Source organism: Falco naumanni, chromosome 3 (genome assembly GCF_017639655.2).
Source record: "Falco naumanni isolate bFalNau1 chromosome 3, bFalNau1.pat, whole genome shotgun sequence".
In the NCBI taxonomy this organism is placed as follows: Eukaryota; Metazoa; Chordata; class Aves; order Falconiformes; family Falconidae; genus Falco; species Falco naumanni.
Window position 1 is genome coordinate 30,489,884 of NC_054056.1, and position 25,079 is coordinate 30,514,962.

Sequence of the window (25,079 nt, forward strand, 5' to 3'; positions counted from 1 at the left end):
TTCTACTGATCCTTTGAGGAATAAGACTCTTATTACTAGCCAAAACAAGGGCACAAATCCTACTACCAGAGGTGTATGCAAAGGTATTTCTAACCTCAGACCTTCCAATTAGCTACTGATCCTCCCAAAGAATTAATAAAAATGAGTGAATTCATCTAAGGAAGATCGATGCCATGCTAGCTCTTCTGCAGGTTGGGAGAATGGAAACCAGAGTCCCTTACCCTGCTTGGTCAGTCCTCTTGCAGGATTCATGCATCTATTCTTGTGATGATTTGTTGAATCTAATCAGGACATTAGGCAGCTACTTATTCCAAACCTCAGGCTGCAGTCACACCAGTCTCTACATTCTCATCCCAAAGCAGTAACACCACCAGCAGCAACAGCAGGCAGCACCTTCTCAGACTAGAGCTATGTCACAGATGTGCTGAGAGAAGGTTCCTAACATAATTTTGCTCCAGCGGCTTTAGAGCTTCCAAGAGGAGGACAAAGGAGAGTTTTGGTGGCAGTCGTGCACTAGGAAACTAAGTTGGGTATTGTTAAAGGTAGAGTTTGTTCTTTGCTAGATTGGTAGGGAGCACAGAGGTGGGGAAGTGCTGGCACAGCTTCTGCCTCAGCTACGTCTTCCCTCATGCAACTGGAATGAGATGGTGAGAATCTCCAGAAACTTCAGCATCACTTCTTGTACCTCAACATTGCACAGAAAGAACTTGTGAGATTTAAAAAGCTTTTTTTTCCAAAACTTGAATTTTGGAGTATGAAGTAGCTGCTTGTAGATGTGTGCACACAATACATCCAAATTTTTTATCTGCAAGTCCATATCTTTAGTAAATATCAGTTTTTCCAACTCTAGCAATAATTATCAGTGTTTGATTTTCCTCTTTTAGTTATTCAGGATACCAAGATCTCCCATTATTTGTGAAAAAGGATGTTTGGCTTCTTTCATTTCTTTGCTGGTGATCCAACCATCTCCAATAAATTTCAAGGTTTAAGTAAACATCTTAACATTTAGGTAAGACCGGCATAACATATCAGGTTCTCATAATCCAAGAACTGCCTACATGTTGTTCCAGGGAACACTTTATCTGGAATTTTGTCAACAGCTCTGTACTTTTACCATGCCCATTGTTACTGACAAATAACTAGAAAAGAAACACTCGAAGATTATCCAAGACAATTTAAGAGAAACAAAAGTAAAAGAACAGAGGCTTTGTTCTTAGAAGTCTGAATAAGCCTTTGTAGATGAATAGCAATTGCTTGCATATTGCAAACACAAGAACCAATGAAAATAATTTTCAGTCTACTTGTACACACCATAAATCAACTAAATAAATCATAACAGAAAAACAAGTCTTTATACCACAGATTGCAAAGATTTTAACAAGTGAGCATTGCACCACCCCGAGTATCAGAACCTTAGCTTGCTCCCACTTCCCAGCAGTCAATGCGAAGGAAAGACTTAAAACCCAGGACTGGTCCTTTTAGCCTACTATTTTAGTGATTACAGTATATTCCCTACTGATCTACTTTTTGCTTCTAAATATTTTTTCAATAGTGTTGACTGCTCCACAGATCCTATCTGCAGAACTCTAATGAAACTACAAGAAGTATTTAAGCTTAAGGTTGAATTATCAAGTATTTTCAGGATATAGAAAGCAGGAAACAGCAACACATTATGTAATACAGCCATTATATACTGCCATAATAAATATTTAGAAATTCCAAGACTTTCTAAAGAAGCCTTTCGTGCACAGTATCAGCATTCATCCCTTCAGGGTGTAACATGCAGACTGCTTCTCCACAGGGAGTTTTATCTTATTTCATTTTCCTACTGCATTCCACCTCTATGTCGCCAACCAAATTGTTTCCTGTTTTATTGTACAGAAGACCAAGAAAATGTTTAGTAGTCACTATCTACTTTTAACGCATACTGATGAAATTACCTAGGGCACCTAATATTATCTACTTGCTATTTAACTGTAGGAAGTCTACAGGGTCACAGAAGGTCCAAAATACCATATTTTTTACACCTAATTTCCATGTCTAATATTTTTAAATACTTTTAACATGTATTGGAATTGCTTTGTTTCCATAATAAAAACTTTGCACTTATGTTTTTATGGGTATCAAATGCTTAAGAAGGGGCAGTCTCATTTAGTTCAGAAGGTACTTTTTAATTTCACCTTTCAAGAACAATACTGAAGCCTCGACCATATTACGGCAAAGTATAATTATTATGTACACTGGTACAACCTTCCCTTTCTGAAAAGGGACAGTTTCTCTAATTAAATATCATGAAGCACAAGTTAGGAAGTATTTTTTTCCATTTTTAAAAAAGTTATATCAAAATAATAATTATGTTTTAAAATTTCTCTATTCTCACTTACAAGACAGCAAATATGAAATATAAATGTATTTTAAAATCACTGAATTTACTTGTAATACACTGACTTACAGAGGCTTCCCACATCCTAACACAGTTCACTAGACCAACTAGTGTACAACATATTAGCTCCTGAAATCTGCAATATCAATGTTTCACAAAAGCGATGGCCAACAAAGCTTTAACAGCAGTAATTTGTAGTTTTGATAGGTATGATTCGCAAATAGCCAATAACTAGAACATGAACAAGTAACTCTTTGTAAACAGCTTATTAGCATATTACTCAAAGATGCAATGGAAATAACAGCCCTCAGTCCAAAGAGGCCTTAAACAAGCTCATACCAACTCTGCATTAAGAGTTGCTTACAGCCAAAAGCATTATATTTATGTCTATATCTTTGAGAAGAGTCACTATGATCTTGACTGCTTGAATTAGCTATTATTATGGGTACACTAAACAAAACAATGCCACTGCTTAATGAAACAACTAGCGCTTTGTTTTATGTTTAAGACACATATACCAGTTCTCCTACTGACAATGCAGCAAGAGGAGGACAAAGAAACCATCCTGCCCTCCTCCTGTCGAAGGACTGGGCTCTGGCTACGATCAGAAACACACCAAGCAGAGCAGTGATCTAGCTACATACATCAAGTGCTATATGCACCTGTAACACAAATGATGTACACTGTTGTCCAGAGGGGGACGGGTGTGTCAACCCAGAAGTTAAAGCAATAAAAAAACTATTTTTTTTTTTAAAAAAAACAAACCCCAAAAACCCAGCAATCCCCATGAGCTTGGGGTACAGCCACATCATGCCTGGAGCGTGCTAATAATAGTGCCTGACACAGTAAAAACAGTTATCACATTGCAAAGTCTGAATTATTCCCACAGAACACAACACTTGAAAAATTCTAAAGCATTTATTTTTCCAGAGCAGTTGTATAAACATAACCTAGTCATTAGAATATGCAAGTATACTTTATAAAGTGACCCACACAATAATTGTGACTAAATGGCTGTAACACATACGTTCTGGTGGGGAAGCATATGCACTTCTGAGCCCAGCCCATCTTTGAACCTCTACACTGCAGCTCGTGCTCTGAAGTAGGAAACCATAAAAGGAAGTTGTTGCTTTCTTCACTTTACGTATAAGATGAAAAGTCCTTAACAAAACACACGTAGGATGCCACAATGACAGATCTTACAAGAAAGGCAGTAAAACAGTGGAGATACGGTCCTTGCTACACGGAACTTCATCTCTGTATTAGCAGCACAGTCCAAAAGGACAAACAACTCACCTTCCTACTTCCTAGCACAGTTAAACCCTGCTACTTTTCACTGTGAAATAAAGCCATTTCTTATAAGGTAGAAGGATACCCTCCCCTGCAGAAGTTTGTTTTAAATGAGCTAGCTCAGGGAACAGCAGCATCTTCGCTACAGATGTGCTGGAACATGCCTCAAAAGTGTGGGTCCTTAGAAGAAGGATTTGAAAATAGATATATAGATCAGAAGAGAGTAGGATCTGGTTTTTAAAATTGTTATGCGTGAAGGCACTCCTGCTTTGGGGGCAAAAAAGGTAGAAAGGCAGTTTGTATCCACTGTTAGCTGCTCAGTGAGGATCTTAAGTCATCACCCATGAAGCAAGATGGTTTTAGGTGGTGAAACAGCCTGAGGTCAAGTAAACAATTTACACTTTACTTTGTTTTCAACTTTGACATATACCATAACCATTTCATTTTATTTTTTTTAATTTAAAGGTTTTACACATTTTTAATAGGTAGAGAATTTGCTATGAGGTAAAGCTACCCTAAATCTAATGGTCTTTAACCAGGAATTATGCAGTAGACCTTCCCACTCACAAACTTTAAAATCAAGTTAAAGACAAAAATCCCAAAATTGTGACTATAAAACTTTACCTGTAGCTTCTTATAAAAAAACAAAACAACACCAAGAGAAAAATACTATTCCTGTCCCACTCCACAGGAGGTTGCTATGTCTGTTTTGGTTTATTTTAAATATAAAGCCAAAATCAGAGTAGCAGTATTACAGCAAACAAGCTGTGTTACAAGCTGTAGAAAGGACTGAAGCAGCAGTTTACTCAGGTACCAACGCCAGATGCATAGCATGCAAGTTTCTGCATGCTTGGGATCCTCCTCTTCTGAGCAACATCTGAGAACATACAGAAAAATAATTTCCTTGCCTTCCATAACACTAAACATGCATGCTAAAAAAAAAAGAAAAAAAAATTCCTCTGCGGCACCTATAGTATTTCAACAAATCTGGAATAATTTGAAGCTGTCCCTGCTCATTGCAGGGGTATCGGACTAGGTGACCTTTAAAGGTCCCTTCCAACAAAAAACACTCTTAAGATTTTATTTAACACACAACCAACAGCCTCTTCCCAGTTTTCTTTCCATGCACACACCTACATACAAAGGGACTTTCCTGACCAGGGGACTACAGTAGCCTACAGCTACCTTTTATTTAGGCTTGACAGAGATGTGCAAATTTATTCCAGAACTGAATTTAATTCAATAATTTGGTTCTAAAAGTTGCCTGGAGAATATTTCTCTTCCAGGAACAAACATCTGTCTCTTTCTAAGTCCTGTACCTCTGCACCAAGGGTCTACAGGCATACAGCTGTGGTGGAATTCACCTTGTGAAAGATAAGGTTCGGGTCTCCAGCTCCTGGAAGGAAGCCCAGATATGCTGTTAGTAAACAAGAAAAATATTCTCAGAGTTGACTTGGTACGAAAAGGAGTATCTAGCTCAGGGTGAGGACGCTCTTTGCATAACTGTCTTTATTGGCAAAAACTATGCCAGCTCCAGCTTTTGCATACTACGTGATTGTGTAGCTATAACGAGCTGCAGTCACAAATCACTGTAACAAGAGTATGTGCTGGCAAAATCCTGCACAATTTTCTGATGCAACAGACACTTTTTTTTCCTAAACAGTCTCACAGAAGACAAATACCCTGAAAAAGTATTTTCCATCCTCCATCACCTTTTAACTATATTACTTCTGCCAACAGTTTTTATCTGGAAGCTGATTTTGGCTAGACAGATAAAACTGCAGGATGGCGCTGTTTACATTTGCCTGTTTTGTTTCATAGGTTTTGGGTTTTGTTGGGTTTTTTTTGTTAGTGTTTTGGTTTGTTTGTTTGGGGTTTTTTTTTTGTCTGTTTGTTTGTTTTTGCATAAGGGCTAGTATTTCTACCTGTATTATCTCACTGGCTCCTACAACTAATTCAGATGGATGCCAAAAGGCAAAACCAGAAATCTAAGCTGCGGACAACTTTGCATATATAGATCAGTTAAACCAGAGCTTTGTATTCAAAAAGACTGACACAAGCAATTAGCCTAGAGGAGGCTCCATTTACCTTTGAAATCACTTTGTTGGCAATAGAATAATTTAGTGATCAGCCATATCAAGGAAAAGGTACAGCAAGACAGGTGGTTTGTGCATGAAAACACCACTACAAAAGCATCATCCCTAAACTGAGCCTTGTTTTGATGCTTGCAGGGCACTTATTTATTTATTCTTTTTAAAAAGGTGACGTTCAGACACTCACTTTTAGTCCTAAATGCAACATAATGGAATGTTTTCCTAACCTGGTCTGAGAGGAGGGAGTGTGTGGAATATCAGTTTCTCTGTCAAAGTGGAAACACATGCATGTGGCAGATGATCTTTTCCCAGTTTCATACTACTAGTGTCATACAGTTTAACACACAGAGAAATAGGTGGCTACCCTCCCATGTGTACCCTATATTCCCCTTCCCTCTAAGGAAGTCAGACCTGTAAAACTACCTAGAAGCAAGAGTAGGCTGCTACAGATCACCAAGCTTACAGTATCTCTAGATGTTGTATTTTTACATCTTATTATTGTTGTAGATAGTTGCATCCACTAGCCCCCTTGGGATAAGGTTTGGCCTATTTTTCAAGAGCAACTTGAAGATTAGGAGGTGGGAACAGATGGTTCTAGTCAAAGCCTTTTAAATCAGTTCCAAAGTGTAATATTTTCACAGTTTCCCCATGCTGACCACCCATTAAAAAAAAAAAAAAAGAAAAAACATAACTTAAAAAGTGACAGAAAAAGGAAAAAAAGATGAAAGACTAATTTATTCAGTTTGGCTTTTGTACTTTAACTTGAAAAATTTTAGTAAGTAATGAAACACCCAATCTATTCCACTTGTACTATTATCATTACATTTAGCACATGACGTGATAAATACTTTAAATCTTTAGCATTATTAATATAAGGAAAATAGCTTTGATAGCATTCCAAGTAATTGATCTATGCCACACAATGCAAGTAAGTGTTATAACAATGCAGTTCAACAGGCATAAAATGTGGTATCTAATAATATCTTTCATAAACAGTTAATGGAGCACTCTTTTCTGCTATCCTATCTCTTAAGAATTTCACACGTCTTTAGTATAAGTTGTCTTTTGTATAAGTTTCTCACATTAAGAAACAAACCAGGGAAAAGAAAAAACATACAAGTTAGGAGACAAGATATGCCTGATTAATAGTCAAAAAAAAAATACAGACAGTATAGCCTCCAGATTTCATTGCCTGTCGGGCAAACATTTTTTCACTTTAAACACAACATTTAAAAAACAATTACAATATGTTTCCACATTAAGAGAAATACAGTATTACAGTACTTAGAACCCTGCAGGAGAACTACCATTTTATGAAGATCCTTTAAATCAGTCATTGACAAAAATAACTATTTCCCTATTGCCCCCTCATCAATCACAATTTCTAAAGCAAAGGTTTTAAAACTAGTTCTAAATGTTATGTGACAGAATGGGCAAATACACTAATACATGTAGTAATAACAATTTTAGTAAAGAAAACAGTGTGGACTAGCCACTACAGGCTGCTGGGGGAAAAAACCCAACACCTTATTTACAGGTTATGCTTACAAATGATCACATCTGTATTTAAGTTTTTAAAATGCATCCACTTGCATTTATAGCAAACATTTTTAACTACAATTTTATAAAATACTGTCAAAAATTATGTCTTAATTGAGCAGATTTAATTTAGCAAGTATATAGTTTCTGATTTTATGTAAAGCAATCTGCACTACCTGATTAGATTTATGTAGGCTGAACTCTAAAGAAAGCAAAAAGTTAGCAATTCACAAAGATCAAGGATCTACAGCAACCCCCCACTAACGCTGTGCGAATACCAGTCCAATTAAAGCCAAGAAAAAGCACATTAGAAAGCTTCGTCTGAAGTAAGGTGTCTAACAGTGAATTAATGGAAGTGAATCAAAGATGTATTTACACTGAACTGCTTCATTTAAATTACGTTCCAACATTACAGCATGATACTGCCATCCAGAAGAGATGTTACAGCCACAGCTGAGCCAGCTTAGTGTTTAGAGGATGTATGAAGTATCAGCCTTTGTGTTGCAGGTCTATACAGCAGGTAGAGAACAACCCGTAAACAACCTGAATGGCACCTAAGCAAAGGTCCAGGGACAGCCAGGTTTCCACACACCCATGTGTACCCTGGTACGTTCTTTTCAAACTCGTAAGCATAGTGAATGAAAGCCACTTCAAAAAGTTTAAAAATTGTACGTGAAGTTTTTATTCATAACAACATTTAATTACATTACGGAAAAAGTTCCTCTGCAAATATTAAAGACAAAATGTTCATCCTTCCACACCCCACATAAAACCAAAAGTGCCTGCCTCCTTAAAAAAAAATCCAACTATAAATTAAACTCTAAGCTACATTTAATTAAGGTTCAATTGTTTCCTTGCCTTGAAACGTAATTATGTTTTCAATATATTGTTCTTGTGACCTTTAAATCTTCAAATTATTTACACTCCATGGCATTAGAAATCCACATGTTTTACTTTGTTAACAGCGCAGTTTGTGAACATGTTAACATCTAACAGTAAATATGCATATGTAACACGTCATTAAGAAAGATACCCCTCCTATAAAAACGGTAACATTTGCTTACAGAAGCAAAGTCAGCTTTAATCTATACTTGCTGACAGAGAGGATAATACATTGCAGACAATTCTGTTTTATCCATGGGTCTCACTATATTAAACTTTCTTTTACTTCCCCTCCCCCCTACTCATTTTGTTTTAAAGCAAACCATTCTTGGATTAAAAATATTTTAGCTTTATTAAGGAAACCACAGAATCAATGGAAAAATTGCCCTGTGAATAAGGACAGGTTTTCATGCTATATAGTGTTACATGGACTTTTCAACCATTAAATTGGAACAATATTACTGTTCTTAGATTACTAAATCTACACTGACACTATCATAAATTACTTCTATTGATCAGTTGCATGTCATTATTGTGAAATTTTGACTTCAATATTACTTGATGCTAATCATCAGATTTCCAATTATTTATTTTAAGTTGAAGCATTGGAGAGAAATTTCAAGTCACTTGCTTTGATTTATTTAGTATAAATAAAGAATACCCTACACTAATATTTATAGAGGAATTGTAGTTCAGTACCTTAACCACAAATGTAAGGCAATGAATTACAAGTAATAAACTACTTACAGAGTTTAAACAAGGTTAACAGTATGTGATTCTCAAAAAACTACCCAAAGTTTTGGTCTTCAACTGACTTGTACGGCATTCTTTTAAATCTTAATTAGCATCCAGCTTTTACAGTCCAACTTTCTAACATGTATTTCTCACCACTGTAAGCTATTTAATAAAAATAACACAGCAACAAATATAGTGACCCTACTGAATGCAATTACTTACTGGAATCTGCAACATTCAGTAAGGATACTCTGATACATCCAAATGTGACAAGACAAAAAAATGCACAACACCTAGAAATACTGATATATGAACAAAGTCAAAGTATTAGACACACAAGAGTAACAAAAACTTGCAAGCATGAAATATTCCCAAGCACTGCAGAGAATGCCTTCCAGTGACTTGAGTTTGGCCTTTGGATCAGATCTCATGACAAGTCAATCAGTCCCATTTTCTTTCATTAAAATTATTGCAACCAGCTTCAGGAAAATCTAGTATGTGAAAAAAACCTGAAAAGTTTTACAGAATTTCTTGTGTAGTATGTTTGAAAAGAAATCTCATTTATCAGCTATTTACATACCATATTGTTTCAATTAAACTGTACGTTTTGAAATCTGCAGGAAGAATTATATACCATTTCATTTCAGATAAAACTTGCATGGACTGCTACTATAATTTAAGTTTGTATGTGAAAGAGATTACATACACAATAGATCAGTATCATAAATAATTAACATCTTACATTATCCTCTATTCAATGCAAATTTTAGTTTCTATTTTTTCAGTGAAATTGGCATTTTAGATAATGTGGTTTTAGTAAACTAAGTGAATCTTTTACTAGCTCCATAGACTCAGGTGAGCTGAATGTATGCAATGTTTTCAGGAGCATTTTTTAGAGCTTTGCAATTAAATTTTATTGCCCAGCTAACTAAATACATAGGTTGCATATGCCTTGTAATTAAAAATACATCATTTCAGGAGGATGTTCTTTGCCACAGTGGAGTTTTACAGAGAAGTCAAAGGAAAAGTATTACACCAATATAAAATTAGAAAAGCTCCACAGAACTCACAGGTTGTTACACAAACACACAAAGCTTTTTAAAAAATTCAAGAATATTAAGCATATTAAAATCTTTAAAGCAATGCTTCAAACTTCTAGCATCCTTTAATTTGTTTTTACATCCTTGTTTGATGCTCTATCCTTTGTTCTGATGCTATGCCAGTGAAATTGCATCACCATGAAGCAACATTATGCAAGAATGTCTGGCTAAAATTAAAATGCTATTTCTCAGCATCACACAGTTACAGGAAAAATGCAGTTCAGGCATTCACAATGCAATTATGCAAGCCAATATATTCAGTAAATACTTAATGAAAAAATAAGGTAAAGGAAAGCTAGTATGGATAGCTGTATAGGAAGATAAACTACTCCTCCTGTTGCTCTAACTGCACTTTCGGTGTCTGAGTCTGTTGCCAAAGATGCTCGATACAGCTCCACTTCAAAAAAGTCAGCGCGATAAAATCTGATAGAAGTTGAGAAGTTCTTTATGCAAGGGCAGACACCACTGATTTATTTTGAAAAAGTCTTTTCAAACAACCTGCTGTTACGTAAAACATACCTAACTTCTCTGCAAAAGAAGTTGCCTCTTAGGGCACAAACACTGATAAAGATGTTCTCTCCCTGCAGACCCAATTGTTCTGTACAAGCAGGGAATGCTCAGCTGTTCCTAAGTTACAGCTCTTCATCATATCTGAAGAGAACTGAGAAATTTCCTGAATAACTGTTTTCTGTCTGCTAAAATATAACACAGCAGCATCACAGTAAGACTAAACTGCAGCAACAGTATTTAAACCATGCTGATTCATAATTCAGATGGATTATCAATAAATACCAGATATACACTGTTTACAAAGTAAACAATCATCTTATTCACTCAGTTAGGACACAATATTCTATACAGATTCCCTCAAGATCATTGTTATAAATGGAAAAAGGAATAAAACACCCAATGATCATAAACATCCCCAAAAGGCAGCTAATATTTTTTCCCTGATTTATTTTTCAACATGGCTAAATTGACTTATTCCCAACATCCACAAAATTTACTGATGCTAATGAAGTAGAAAAAAATATATCTTATTCCAGTTCTGGAACTCAAATTACGTTTCATCTTCAATTTCTTAAATCTTCAAGGAAAAATAGAAACTTGTGTCCACGGACTATTGTAACAGTGGAATTAATCCCTGTTGATATAAATGTGTTCTGTCACAGTGGACCACACAGCCATTCTAAATCATAGGTTATGTGAGCTTAAATGTGCATGTCTCACTGCAACAGCTCTTTGACAGAAGGGTTTTTTCTGCTTTAAGATATCTCTTTGCTGTTTTATGCTCTAAGAAAATAAGCAAACCCATTTTTACCACAGAAAATATTTTATTTCTCTTGTTTTGCATGCCTGTAAAACATACCAAGTAGCTTTAAGACACACAGTGCATTTCTTCCACAGATGAAGGAAGTCAAGAGGATACACATACATTTTTAAAGCTGCATAAACCACAAAGCCAGACTTACACAGAACAAAGAACAAATCTAGCGTTACTCAGCAAGAAGACTAGAAACATGCACGCACACATACACCCCAGCAGTCCTAATAAAACTAAAGGAAAAAAAGAAATACTGCTTTGTTATGCAAATATACCATTTCAAAATTGAGAAAATTAAATGATGTCATGCAAGCAAATATCCTTACCTCAATGGAGAAGAGGCAAGAGACAACAACCACCCTCCCTCCTCACCAACCCCCTTGCAAACATTTATTTCTATGAGGTTTGGCTTAAATAACAGTCTGTAGCACTTAGCCCCAAGAAGAATTGCAAAGAGTGTTTTGCAACTGCTTATTTTAAAAAGTTAGCATTTGTCCTGCCAACCTAATTTATCTGAATAATCAATGCAATGCATGCATTATTGCATATTCACAGATTTTTTCATAGATTCCATTTCTAAGGTTTAGAACAGCAATTTAGTAAATGGTTTCTAAAATATAAAACCACAACCATGTTATTTCTTCAAAGAATTTAATATGCCTCCATGGAAGTGTGTTCAGACGCACGATAAAAGTTTTAAAACATGAATACTTATTATTTTAAAACAAATACTTAGCAAGAGAAAAAAATGGATTGAGATAGCTCCGTATTATTACTCATCCAATAAGTCACATGCATTTCCCTTATTTAATACAAGTCCTTTAAAAGTGTTCAAACAGCAAGCACTGCATATAATTGTTATATCAACATTTTTCTTAAAATTGTCACTTCCATTTTAAGATATTAAATAAAAAAATTAAAAAAGAAAAAAACACAAAACACATGCAGACCCACCCATCCAGCTGCATGAACAGTAATTTAATCATAATGAAAAAACTCCAGAAGTCAGAGCTATTATATTAACACTTTCTATAGTGTATGATGAATGACACTGAAAATCACCTACACTCCTGTAGACCTGCATTACCCTCTGATCTCAGTAAACTGTAGCAGCTAGCATGAGTTGCAGCACTTCAAAGTAAATCAAAGATGTTTTTCTTTAAACCTGTAAGAACTAAGTTACACAGAGGTTTGATTTTCTTACTAGTCGGCTGAAGGGGGTGGATGGATCACTAAAACATCAAATTTGAGAAAAAGAAACATTATATAAGAAACAAGTTGTTATCAAAATAGAAACCTGCCAGGTATCACCAAGTTGTTGTAACAATTTTTCAGGCAACTGGGTTAAAAAGCATTTGTTTACAGAAAGTAAAACCCTAATGAGGTCCATCAGAAATACAAACGGTAAAGCTAATGCTCAGCCTGGATGGTTGCAGTCTCAGCTGCAACAAATAAAACATTTTCTAACTTTAAGATAGCACCCCATATTGACTTTTCCAGCCTTGACATAATTTCTAGACTACTCTAGTGATACTATAATAATAATAATAATTTCCCAATTTCTTCTCTATCCTCCTCCTATGATATCTTAAAATCCCAGAGCTTGAGCAATCATTGACATCAAAGCTTTCAATTCCACCTTTTATTTTGGGATCGTCCTACTACAAAATTTTAGATGCAGATGAGCATACAACAAAATATGTTAATGCCTAGATGACTGCAGCAATTTTGCAGCCATTAATTTTGTACTTAACAAATACTAAGTCAAACACTGTGCTACTTTTATTAATCAAACACTTTTAGAAACAGATCTGTGGTTTGATTCCTTCTAATAGCAAATGTAATTTTGGGGATCGGAGCAGAACAGACTGCAGCTCATTTTCTAAAAACACTGACATTTGAGCAAACCTTACCAAAGAATGCTTGCCTGATTGAGGACTGACATTTCCTTTCTCTAACTTGCTTAACTGAAAAATAGGCATTCTGGCCAACTCTACAGTACCCCAAGGCAGCTGTATATCACTTTCAGTTGCAACTTGTGAATACTTTCTTTTTCTTTCTGTCTCTTTATTTTGACATGCATATTATGTTAGCTGATTTCAATCATGTCGCATGAGTGGATGACATACCTTAAAAGATTAAGTTTTGCCACCTGGGACTATTCCAGAAATTCAGTACTTTTTAGCATCTCTCACCCTTCTTCATCTTCTATGCGCCTGCATTATCAATAGTAGCTTTCTTTCCTATGCTATGCCTAACAACAAGTTGTTCAAGGCTGCAGTTGATACAAGTCAGCTTGAAGTGTCATTCCCCTCTCATTCCCATTACAGGACAGATCTGCTCCATTGTGTACAACGCTCTGCTGCCATCTATTTGACACAAGAAATACAACGCTGTGAATGCCACAACTAGTTTTGCCTTCCCATTCCCCCAGCTTTCTCTTCCCCTGCAGCAGCTGTTAGAAGAAAACTCAGAGGAGTTTTTGAGCACTCCTCCTGCTCACTCCCAGACACAGAAATCACTTGAGCAATTACTTTTGCACTTGAGAAGAGCTACAATTACAGCGGAGAGTTGGTTATTGAAAATAAAAAATAGAATTATATAATAAACCAATCTTCTCTAAAAAGGGAATCCAATTTAACCACCTTCTCCCATTTATAACCTCAAAGAAGAGGCCAGTTCTAAAGTCTGCTTTAAAGCAATTACTTTAAATTTAATTAAATTTAATTATGTAACAGAACTCATCAAGGGCTTGATTTCAACAGCTATGCACACCTAAGTGGGGCCACAGTATTGAACAAACGCGGATTTGCCAGACATCCCCCTTCACTACACCAGACTTAAAATTCAGAAGTCACTTAGGAAGTTAAATTACAGAGTCTTAAAGCAGAAACCACACACAACGCGTGAGATGAAGGAGGTGGTACTTTATCTGTCATCGGGGTCACAAAGATAAACACCACTTCATTCATCACAGCGTTCAGCCTGCTTTGTATACGACTGCACAACACAGGAACAGCAGCTAAAAAAAAAGTCCCTAACTTGCATTTGTAAAACATCATGCAAGAGACACCCACTGAAGCTGCAAAAAACTCAAAAGACATCTATAATCTTCAGTTACAGATTCATGACAGTGTACGTTCTGCTCTTTAAATACCCAGCCATATGGAAAAGTCCTGTTTCAGGGCTCAGTCTGGTCATTTTCATATTCCTGATTAAGCAGTCAAATACCTAATTTTTTTACATTGTTCCTTTCCTGATACACCTAAGTAACATATTGGTAGAAATGTGCTTCAGCATTTACCCTGGAAATGATCCATAATTAAAAACAACACAATGAAAGATTAAAAAAAGCAAAAACATAGCAAAGTTATTCACACAGACTACAAATAATGTCACTGTGATCCAAAAAGCATACAAACTCTTGTGCGTTTTGGGGGGGGGGGAAGGGGAATATCCTACCTCAGAGCAACGGTAGTGAGAAAAGGAGGATTCTGTTCAGGGAGGGAGGGGGCCAGTAAGGAGAAAATGAGAGTGGTGGGATAAGAGTGCACAGAGGCAATACTAGTCTGTGGCAGAAGTCATGAGAGATCTTCCGTGGTATTAAAACATACCTATAAACATAACACCTTCATTTTCTCATTGGTATTGACATAAGTAGTACTTGGTTTGGGGAGCAATTTGTTAATGCTTGTATTTGCTAACATATACTAGTATCACTGAGTGTTATTCCATTGTTCTTTCTATATATTCACAACACTGGCAGCCATAAAACATATATTTAACTATTAATGTTAATCTGTTTAATAAAATTTATTAATTTCATTAAGTTCCTTAGTAACACTTCATTTTAAATCAACTTAGTCTGACAATACAAGCTACAAATTACAAAGGTTGTATAAAGGTGCCATGAATATTTAGTGGACCAAGTGAAGAGACATACAAAATTCCAATTGCTAGCTATTACTAGAATTACTCTTCTAGGCCACACACAAAAATGTTTGAATAGTTACTGCAAGTACTATATTTAAAAAAATTGCTCAGAATAATTCAAGTGTAAAACTGCTTAAAACCTGATTGCTTAAAAGGAATTAGATTACTTAAAAGGTTTAAGCTACACACAGCAGAACAACACGTGTAAGCATTTGAAAGAAACACTTGAGAGGCTTATTCTGCCCTCTGGTGCGCTCCATCCCACAAGGACAGAGCATCCTACACTAAACCCAGGCAAGTATCCATGCAACTCCAGCAGCCTGAACTTAAAGCAGCTAAAGGGTGTGTTGAGCTATATTAAGACTGTCCAGCACCTTACGGGATCATATCCTAGATGATAGCGGCACGAGCAAATACAGTATAGCGTTCTGCAGGACAGAAGGTAGCTCAGCTAATTTTTATTCCTTTGTATTTACAGCAGAGAATCTAATTGCCCTGGCTAAGGAACAAGACCCTGTCATGTACAGCACTGTGCAAATACAGAATTTGCTGGTTTGCATAACAATTTTCTAGTGTGGTTTTGCTCACAAGGCTGGTGTTACGAGCTGCCACCAGCAGTAAACAGATGACAGGAGACAGACAGGTACCCAAGCACACCACAGAACACAGTACCACAGTACCCCAGGGCAGTAGGTTCTATATTTATGGTCTTATTATAGCACAAATCAGGTTTGGAAACTCACTTTTTGGCTAATAAAATGAACTGCCATACCTGCTAAATTAGAACTGATTTGATATCATCCTGAGACAATAAAATAATCTATAAAGCATAACTATAAAATTCTCTAACTCCATAAAATTAAGGTCTGTTAGGCTGATTTTTGCCTCAAGTCTTACTACATCTCTAAAGAGTGCTGCTAATATTCTTTACAATTAACTCGACTAGATTGTGTTACACTGAGCAGCCAAATTGCTTGTTTTATAAAATAAAAAAAAATAATTAATTTTCTTAGAAGCTGTGAGCTTCTGTGACATTCATAACCAGCTTAAAACCTATGCAATAATAGAACAGCACAACAACACATACTGAACGATAAGAACCATGAGGTATAGTACATAAAACATTAATTATGCAAGCTGTAATGCACAAATCTAAGCGTTATTACGAATGCAATGGAATCATAGAATCGTTTAGGTTGGAAAAGACCTTTAAGATCATTAACTCCAGCCGTTAACCCAGCACTGCCAAGTCCACCACTAAACCATGTTCCCAAGTCCCACATCTACATGTCTTAAATATGTCCAGGGACAGTGACTCAACCACTTCCCTGGGTAGCCTGTTCCAATGCTTGACAACCCTTTTGGTGAAGAAATTTTTGCTAATATCCAATCTAAACATCCCTGGCACAATTTGAGGCCATTTTCTCTCATCCTATTCCTTGTTACATGGGAGATGAGACAAACACCCATCTCGCTACAGCCTCCTTTCAGGTAGTTGTAGAGAGCAGTATGGTCTCCCCTGAGTCTTTTTTCCAGGCTACACCTGGAGAACCTCCATTCCCTCAGCTTCTCCTCATCAAACTTGTGCTCCAGATCCCTCACCAGCCTCGATGCCCTTCTTTGGACATGCTCCAGCACCTTAATGTCTTTCCTGTAGAGAGAGGCCCAAAACTGAAAACAGAATTTGAGGTGGAATTTGAGTGGAAACACTTTTCAATTAACTCCTTGAATTACTTAGCAAGAAGTTTCATATAAGCAAGACTGTATCAAATAAAAAAAAACAACCAAACAACAACTTTCACCATGAGGAAGCACCGGAAGGCTGGAACCAAACTGGTTCAGTACACAGCATATAAGCACATGAGTAGCACCATTGTGATTACTGATCGGTATTCATGTGTGGTAAAAAAATCCACCCTATATAACTAGTGGGAAACATTCCTGTTTAACACATGGACTACAATATGAAAACACATCTCCAGTGCAAAACAACTATTTTCAGAACTAATCTACTGAACAAGCAATGCCAGCAATCACTTGAAGCTATTTTACTTCAGTGTTATTGAAATGGTTAAAGCTAAGCCAAACCAAATTGCAGTGTCTTCAAAATAAGGATCCTAATAGAGAGCTGTTGTGCAAGAAGGGCACGTTCCCCAACATGGCTATTGAATAGCATGAGGACATACCTTGAAAGGATCCCAGAACTCCAACAACCACAGAATGTTCAGGATTGGAAGGGAACTCTGGAAGTCACCTAGTCCAACCCCTGCTAAAGCAGGGGCACCCAGAGCAGGTTGCACAAAATCCCATCCAGGCGGGTTTGGAATGTCTCCAGAGCAGGAGACCCCACAGCCTCTCTGGGCAGCCTGTGCCAGTGCTGTCACTCTCAAGGTACAGAAGTTTTTCCTTACATTCAGAAGGAACTTCTTGTGTTTCCGTTTGCACCCATTGCCCCTCGCCCTGTCGCTGGGCACCACTGAAAGGAGCCCGGCCCCGGCCTCTGGGCACTCGCCCTTGAGGTATTTGCAGACATTGATAAGGTCCCCTCTCAGGCTTCTCTTCTCCAGGCTGAACAGGCCCAGCTCTCCCAGCCTTTCCTCACCAGGGAGGTGCTCCAGCCCCCTCACCATCGCCGTGGCCCTCCGCTGGCCCCTCTCCAGCAGTTCCCAGTCTCCCCTGAACTGGGGAGCCCAGCACTGGACCCAGCGCTCCAGGTGCGGCCTCAGCAGGGCCGAGCAGAGGGGCAGGATCACCTCCCTCGACCTGCTGGCCACGCTCCTCCTCACGCACCCCAGGGTCCCGTGGGCCTTCTTGGCCACCAGGGCACACTGCTGGCCCACGGGCAACTGGCTGCCCACCAGCACTGCCAGGTCCTTCCCCGCAGAGCTGCCTCCCAGCCCTCAGCCCCAGCCCGTGCTGGTGCGCGGGGCTGTCCCTCCCCAGGGCAGGACCCTGCGCTGGCCTTTGCTGAGCCCCATGAGGTCCCTCTCCGCCAGCTCTCCGGCCTGCCCAGGCCTCGCTGAATGGCAGCGCAGCCTTCGGGTGGATCAGCCGCTCCTCCCAGCTCTGTATCGTCAGCGACTTGCTGAGGGCGCTTCTGCCCCTTCCTCCAGGTCACTGATGAGTCAGTTGGACAGGACCGGACCCAGCAGGGACCCCTGCGGAACACCGCGAGCTGCAGGCCTCCAGCCAGGCTCTGCACCGCTGAGCACAGCCCCCTGAGCTCCGCCATTCCGCCAGTTCTCAGCCCACCTCACTGTCCCTCAGCTAACCCACACTGCCTGCGCCCACCTGTGAGGGAGGTGTGGGAGACAGCGTCGAAAGCCTTGCTGAGGTCAAGGTAGGCAACATCCACCGCTCTCCCCTCACCTACCCAGCCAGTCATTCCATCACAGAAGGCTGTTAGGCTGGTCAGGCATGATTTCCCCTTGGTGAACCCATGTCGACTGCTCCTGATAACCTTCTTTTTCTCCACGTGCTTAGAGATGAGACTTGGACCAAGAGACTTCAGTTCTCAGTTCCAGCTTACTTCTGGGCTAAGTTATTTAAACTCATGCCTTGACTTTCTTTAGAGCTAAGTACCCCCTGCTCACTGGATACATGTAGTGGAAGGACCTTCTTCATGTGAGACTGCCTCAGAGCGATGCCATCCTTCCATACAAAGACTTCCTCATAGCTGACTTTCAATTACACTAACTGCATAGATAGAAAGGGGATGAGGGAAGGGGACTGCCCCTGTAACATCACTGATAAAACCTGCAGGAGAAAGTCAGCAATAGGTATTTTTTCAGTGATTTGATTCACTTGTGTCCTAAATAAAAGGATGCCAGTTTTCATGCTATGTCCAAAACACTGCCTTCCTCAACATAAAGCATCATCTCCCTGCAGCAATTGTTCACAATCACAGTTCCAACTGCAGGAAGAAGCACCTCATAAAAGGCAGTGATGCAAAATGAAAGGGAAGACCTGTTACCCATAGGGTTCACATTCCTCAGACCTGGACTCCAGGGATGTAAACAGGCTTTACAACGTGCAGTACGAGATGAGGCTTTCTTCCGATAATGGGAAGAAGCCTCACATTCATAGATGCTGGTCCTCATGAGACGCTTTCACCATCCTGATACCTGCTGTAGAGACAACACAGCAGGGTACATGCAATCCAGGAGGTTTCTAGAGTGTATTGACAACCTCCTGCAGCGGGTAAGTGAACAGCTCACAAGAAGAAATGCTATAAACACCCAATTCTTACATCAGTTCAGGAAGAATACCCAATTCTTAGTAGTTCAGGAAGAACTGGTCAGGGCAGCCTTAGCTGCACTGATCATGAGATGGTAGAGTACAGGATCCTGAGAGACAGGAACAAGCCAAAAAAAAGCAGGATCACAAATCTGAACTTTAAGAGAACAAACTTGTGCCTGTTCAGGGATCTCCTTGGTAGAGTACCATGGGAAACAGCCCTGGAGCCGAGTCCACAAGAGCCATCTGACTATTAAAGATCTCCTCCAAGCTTAAGAATTGTCCATTCTGACAAGTAGAAAATCAAGCAAAAGTGGCAGGAGGCCTCCATGATGAATAAGAAGCTCCTGACCCAAACATAAAAAGGGAATATGGAAGAGGTGTAAGTATGGACAGACAGCACAGGAGGAATACAAAGACACTGTTCATGTAGACAGGTATAGATGTAGGAAAACCAAAGCCCATATGGATTTGAACAGTGTGAGGGACATGAAGGGCAGCAAGAAGAGTTTCTACAGGTCAGTCAGCAGCAAAAAGGCAATCAGTGAAAACATGGGCCTGCTGCTGAACAGGACAGCCAACCCGGTGACAAAGGACACTGAAAAGGCTGAAGTACCCCACATCCTCTTCACTAGCAAGGCTGATGTTAAGAAATCAAGAGGTCCCCAAGACCCATAAGAAAGTCTGGAGCTATGAAAGCTTACCCGTGGTAGATGATGATTAGGGGAACATTTATACACACTAGACCCATGCCGTAACACCTGGTGGGATGCATCCATGAGTGCTGAAGGAACTAGCTGATGCCACTGCAAAACCACGCTAGAAAGGTCACGGCAATCAGGGAAGGTTCCTGACAACTAGAAGGAAGGACACATCACCGCTATCTTCATGAAGGAGGATTGAGGAAACTATAGGGTGGTCATCCTCACCTTGATCCCTGGGAACATGATGGGGCAACTGATCTGGGAAACCATTTCCAAACATATGAAGGACAAGAAAGTGACCAGGAGAAGTCAAACATAGATTTATGAAGGTAAAATCATGTTTGACCAACCTGATAGACTCCTACAATAAGATGACTGGGCTGGTGCATGAAGGAAGAGTAGGCTAGATAAGTGGATGGTGAGATGGACTGAAAACTGGCTGAACTGCTGTGCTCAGTGTTGTGCTCAGTGGCTCAAAGTCCAGCTGGAGTCCAGTCGCTACTTGTGTACCCCAGGAGTATAAAATGACCTTAATAGGACAGAGTGCATCCCTACCAAATATGCAAATGAAACAAAATCGGGAGGAGCGTTTGATAATGCCAGATGGGTACACTGCCCTTCATAGGGACCTCGCTAGGCTGGAGAAATGGGCAGAAGTGATTTTCATGAAGTTCACCAAATTGCAGTGCAAAGTCCTGCAAATCCAAAGGAACAAGAATGATCCCATGACACCAGTACATGCAGGGGGCTGACCAGTTGGGAAGAAGCTTAGCAGAAAAGAGCCTGGGGGTCCTTCTGGACACCAAGTTGACCATGAGCCAGTAAAGGCAGCCAACAGCATCTTCAGCTGCATTAGGATGAGTCACCAGAAGGTCAAAGGGAGTGATCTTTTGCCTCTACAGTGCTGAGCAGTGAGACTACTGTGAATTCTGGGCTCCCAGTACAGGCATAATGGGCCTGCAAAGGGCAACAAAGGGCCAAAGGATTGGAGCATCTGTCATACGAGGAGAGGCTGAGAGAGCTGGGTTTGTTTAGCCTGAAGAAGGCTCAGAGCGGCATCTGACACGACCTGATGCGTGGTGGGAAGAGTAAAGATGACTGGGGCAGACTCTTCTCAGTGGTATCCAGTGACAGGAGGTGAAGCAATGGGAACAAACTGAAAACCAGGAAATGCCATTTAAAAATAGGAAGAAGTCTGTGGTGGTGGGTGGTGGTTTTTTTACTGTGAGCGTGATGGAACTACACAGATGAGGGAACAGGTTGCTCAGGGAAGTTGTGGAGTCTCCATCCTACTTAAAACCTCACTGGACAAGGTCCTTTGCAACCTGCTCTAGCTGACTCTGCTTGAGTAAGGGAGTTGGGCTAGACAGTCTCCAGAGGTCCCTTCCAACTTTCAACCATTCTGTGAGTCTGTAAAATTATGAGACATAAAATTTTGCTTGTGTACTTCAGGTTTCCCCTCCCTGCAGACTCTCACTTTCCCACCACCCAGCATGCAAGCTATAACTTCGGGATGCAGCAGACACACAAGTGAGCACAGATTTTTACGTAAGTTGGAATTTTCCTCCATGGGCTCCAAAGACCTTGCTATTTCTTTTATTTCTTCATCTTCCCTACTGTCACTTCACTCTCTATGCCGCATAAAACCAGACACAGCCCTATTATCAGGCATAGGGATGAATTCAATTACTAGTTCATAACATGTGTGTATCACAGCAATTAGGGGTTAGCATTTGACACAGATAAAACCACAAAATAATCAGAAATGATAAGTTCTTTCATTTTGCCAGCATGGGGAAAGAGGAGACTAAAGGCCTCCCCAAGGCTGAGGACCTTCTCTTTGGAGAGCACAAAAATATAGAAGGAAAAATGAAAGAGATAAAGCTGAACTCAATAGAAAAGTGTAAAGACATCCTTACTCAAGGGAGGGATTATATGCTAAAATCCCTTTGATTTTTCCATTTCACCTTTCAGCTAACAGTGGGAGGGTTTGCTTCTTAAAATTAATTCCTGTATGACTCCAAGCACCCAGGTGTCTGCAAGGACTTAAAACTAAATAGAACCTTAATATCCCCAAAACTAAAGAACAAAACCCCCTGTATGCATCATGCAAGGTAAAAAAAAAAAAAAAAAAAAAAAAAACAAACCAAAAAACCAACCCAAACTGAGCATTTACTGGCTTTTAAAAATGTGATTACATGCAAGTAGGGTTTTACTCTTCAATCATCTGTCCATGTTGCATATGTAAGGAACATGTATCACAGCATAGTCAACCCGTTATTTTCGTATCTCATAAAACACATTTGCTATAAAATTTCTGGCAATAAATGCCAGAAATAGGTAAAATAACCCTCCACTACCCTACAGAATTTGAAGTAGTAAACCGAGCAATTGTGGCTATCTGCACTATAGCCAAATTGAACTAGACTGTTTAATTCGTGACTACTAGGATAGCAACAGCCATAAAACCAGAGCCATTTCTTCAGTCTTATGCTTAACTGCTCAGCGCAACAAGTTTCAGCTGCTCAAAGCAAGAGATCTTTTAGTAAGGTTACACTGCATTTTTGCTTCAGAAATTTGTAAAAAAGAAAACATTTACCAGCTTCACCAGTTCAACACAACTAAAACCAAAAAATCTTACAGCACAATCGAATACTGATGAGATCACTTGTCCTTCAGAAAAAAGTTAAAAGTTCATATCTATCTAGATGTGTGCATCTACTGAAATACTATGCAAGAAGAGTATCATTTTGGCTAACCTAGCATTTAGGTAACTCATTTTCAAGACATTCAACAGACAACAGAATTTAGATTAAGGCACGTGCATGCTACCTACACACAGCAATAATTATTATTGAGAATCAATATATTGTAAACATTCCCACAAAACCTAACTAAATGAAAACAAATCATGGTCAGCACACCAGATTCCCAAAGCACCAAAAGCCAAAGCAACAGGGCATATAAAGACTGGATAGGAAAAAAATAAATGAGGCTAAACTATTTGCTCAGTAACTATGAAGTGAATGTGCTACTGTTTTCTGAACATCCAATGAAGAAGCTACAGTGCAGAGAGCTAATCCCCATTTCTCACCAAAACAGACAGGAATGCACACTGGATAGTTTGTTCCTACTGATGATATCATTCTGTTAAGTTTACTGGTTTTAATAAGGAGCAAGTTTCAGTCTTCTCTCACTTTCTTCCATGAACAAGATCAGATCAGCCTCTCAGTGACCTCCTTTATGAGTCATAGTCCTCACTATTTATGATTCAGAAAAATGTCTTCTCTGACAGTATTTCCCAGACTACTGTGGGTTCATTCCAAGAACCAATTTCATCTTCATTGGTTTCCTACAGGAAACCAGACCAACTTCCTATTATTTTATTTTCCTTCATTTCAGCATGGCTCACATAAACTAACTGGAAGTGAGAGTGATAGAAAACTTTATTCTGCATAAACACAAGCCAACATAAACACCACCAAAAAATACTGAAGACGTCACTGGTTCAAAGTCACCAGAATGTGAAGCAAGCTAAGATTAGAAGTTCTTTTCTCTCCTTCCCCAAACACGATGCACACAGGCAAAACCAGTTCATTTATATACCCATAGTTTAATGGTAAGAGCTGTTTGGGTCTACAGTGAAGACATTCATCCCTAACAGATAGCCAAGTTCTACTACCACCAGCCACGTGGAGACAGCTGGGGACTAGAATATTAGTACCATGCTAACATCACCAAAAGGACACTAGTAATTTCCATGGAGATTGTTATCCAATGCACTAGTTCAAGAAGAAAAATGCTGGAACATCTAGCTGTAGACTGCAAATACCCAGCAAGGTTTGCTGGCTCAGGTTTCACTCTGCAGAGCAGCAGTTAAATTGCCTTCCGACCAAAGCTGCCCTTGGACTCATGTTGCCTTGTTCTTGTACTGCTGTACCTGAGCTAATAAACCCATCCAGACTCATGTTTACCACAGAGCAAACTGAGTAATTCAATCATGCAAGCAATTTAAAAGCAAAATTATTCTCATTTCCCCTCTATATTCTGCTGTTCATCTTGTCAATAACTGGTTTCCTCTTGCTGCGTTTCAAGGCTTGCAGAGTGATAGGAACAACACATTGCTTTTTGTAAGAAGGCTGGCTTACAAAACTAAAGGGAAACTGATTTTCATGGGGCTTAAATGCTCCTTCAGTTCTCACTTGAAGAGAGGCCAGGGACTATTACCACTTAAGAATACTTTCACACTGCATGCAATAAGGACAGGACATGACTGACTGACAATTTATTTCAATGACAATTTGCTACCTGGCCATCAGTTTCAGTTTGTAATCATGAAGTGAAGTATGATGAGGTTGTTGCAAGCAGAGGTCACTTGTTAGTAAACTGAGCTATTCCATGATAGAGCAATGCAGCTTAACATATGTTAAATGGAAATTAAGGTTAACCTCTCCACCATCCATTTTCTTTCCTTATGATGCAGCTGTACTTACCAGGGTCAAGTTACTCATCTTCAACAAGTCCTTTCTGTTTCAGTGTCTGTAACTTGATTTTTTCCAACCCAAATCCCAGAAACACTATAATACTGCAAGCAGTAACAAAGCTGTTTTCTCTATTTGTAGGTCAATCTTTCAAAGAATACCACCCGCATGAAGACTTTTATAGGCAAAGCTACTCCACAAGTGACACACTCAGATACATAGGTATATTAATTTTAATGCTGATGGAATAATGTGGTTCTAAGCACTGTTTGGTCTAACAACAGGACGGATCAGCAGCAAACTCTACAGCAAATGTTGTTTCATATGGTAGAAAAATCAGATTTTTCAACCTGTGGATTTTGCTGATAATGACAATTTA

The 25,079-nt window shown here is 39.1% G+C and overlaps 1 protein-coding gene across 2 annotated transcripts in view; it reads right to left on the minus strand.

Moving 5' to 3' along the window:
- The window catches only part of GMDS (GDP-mannose 4,6-dehydratase), a 427,309-nt gene that overhangs the window by 325,288 nt on the left and 76,942 nt on the right, over window positions 1-25,079 (minus strand). The window lies entirely within an intron of this gene.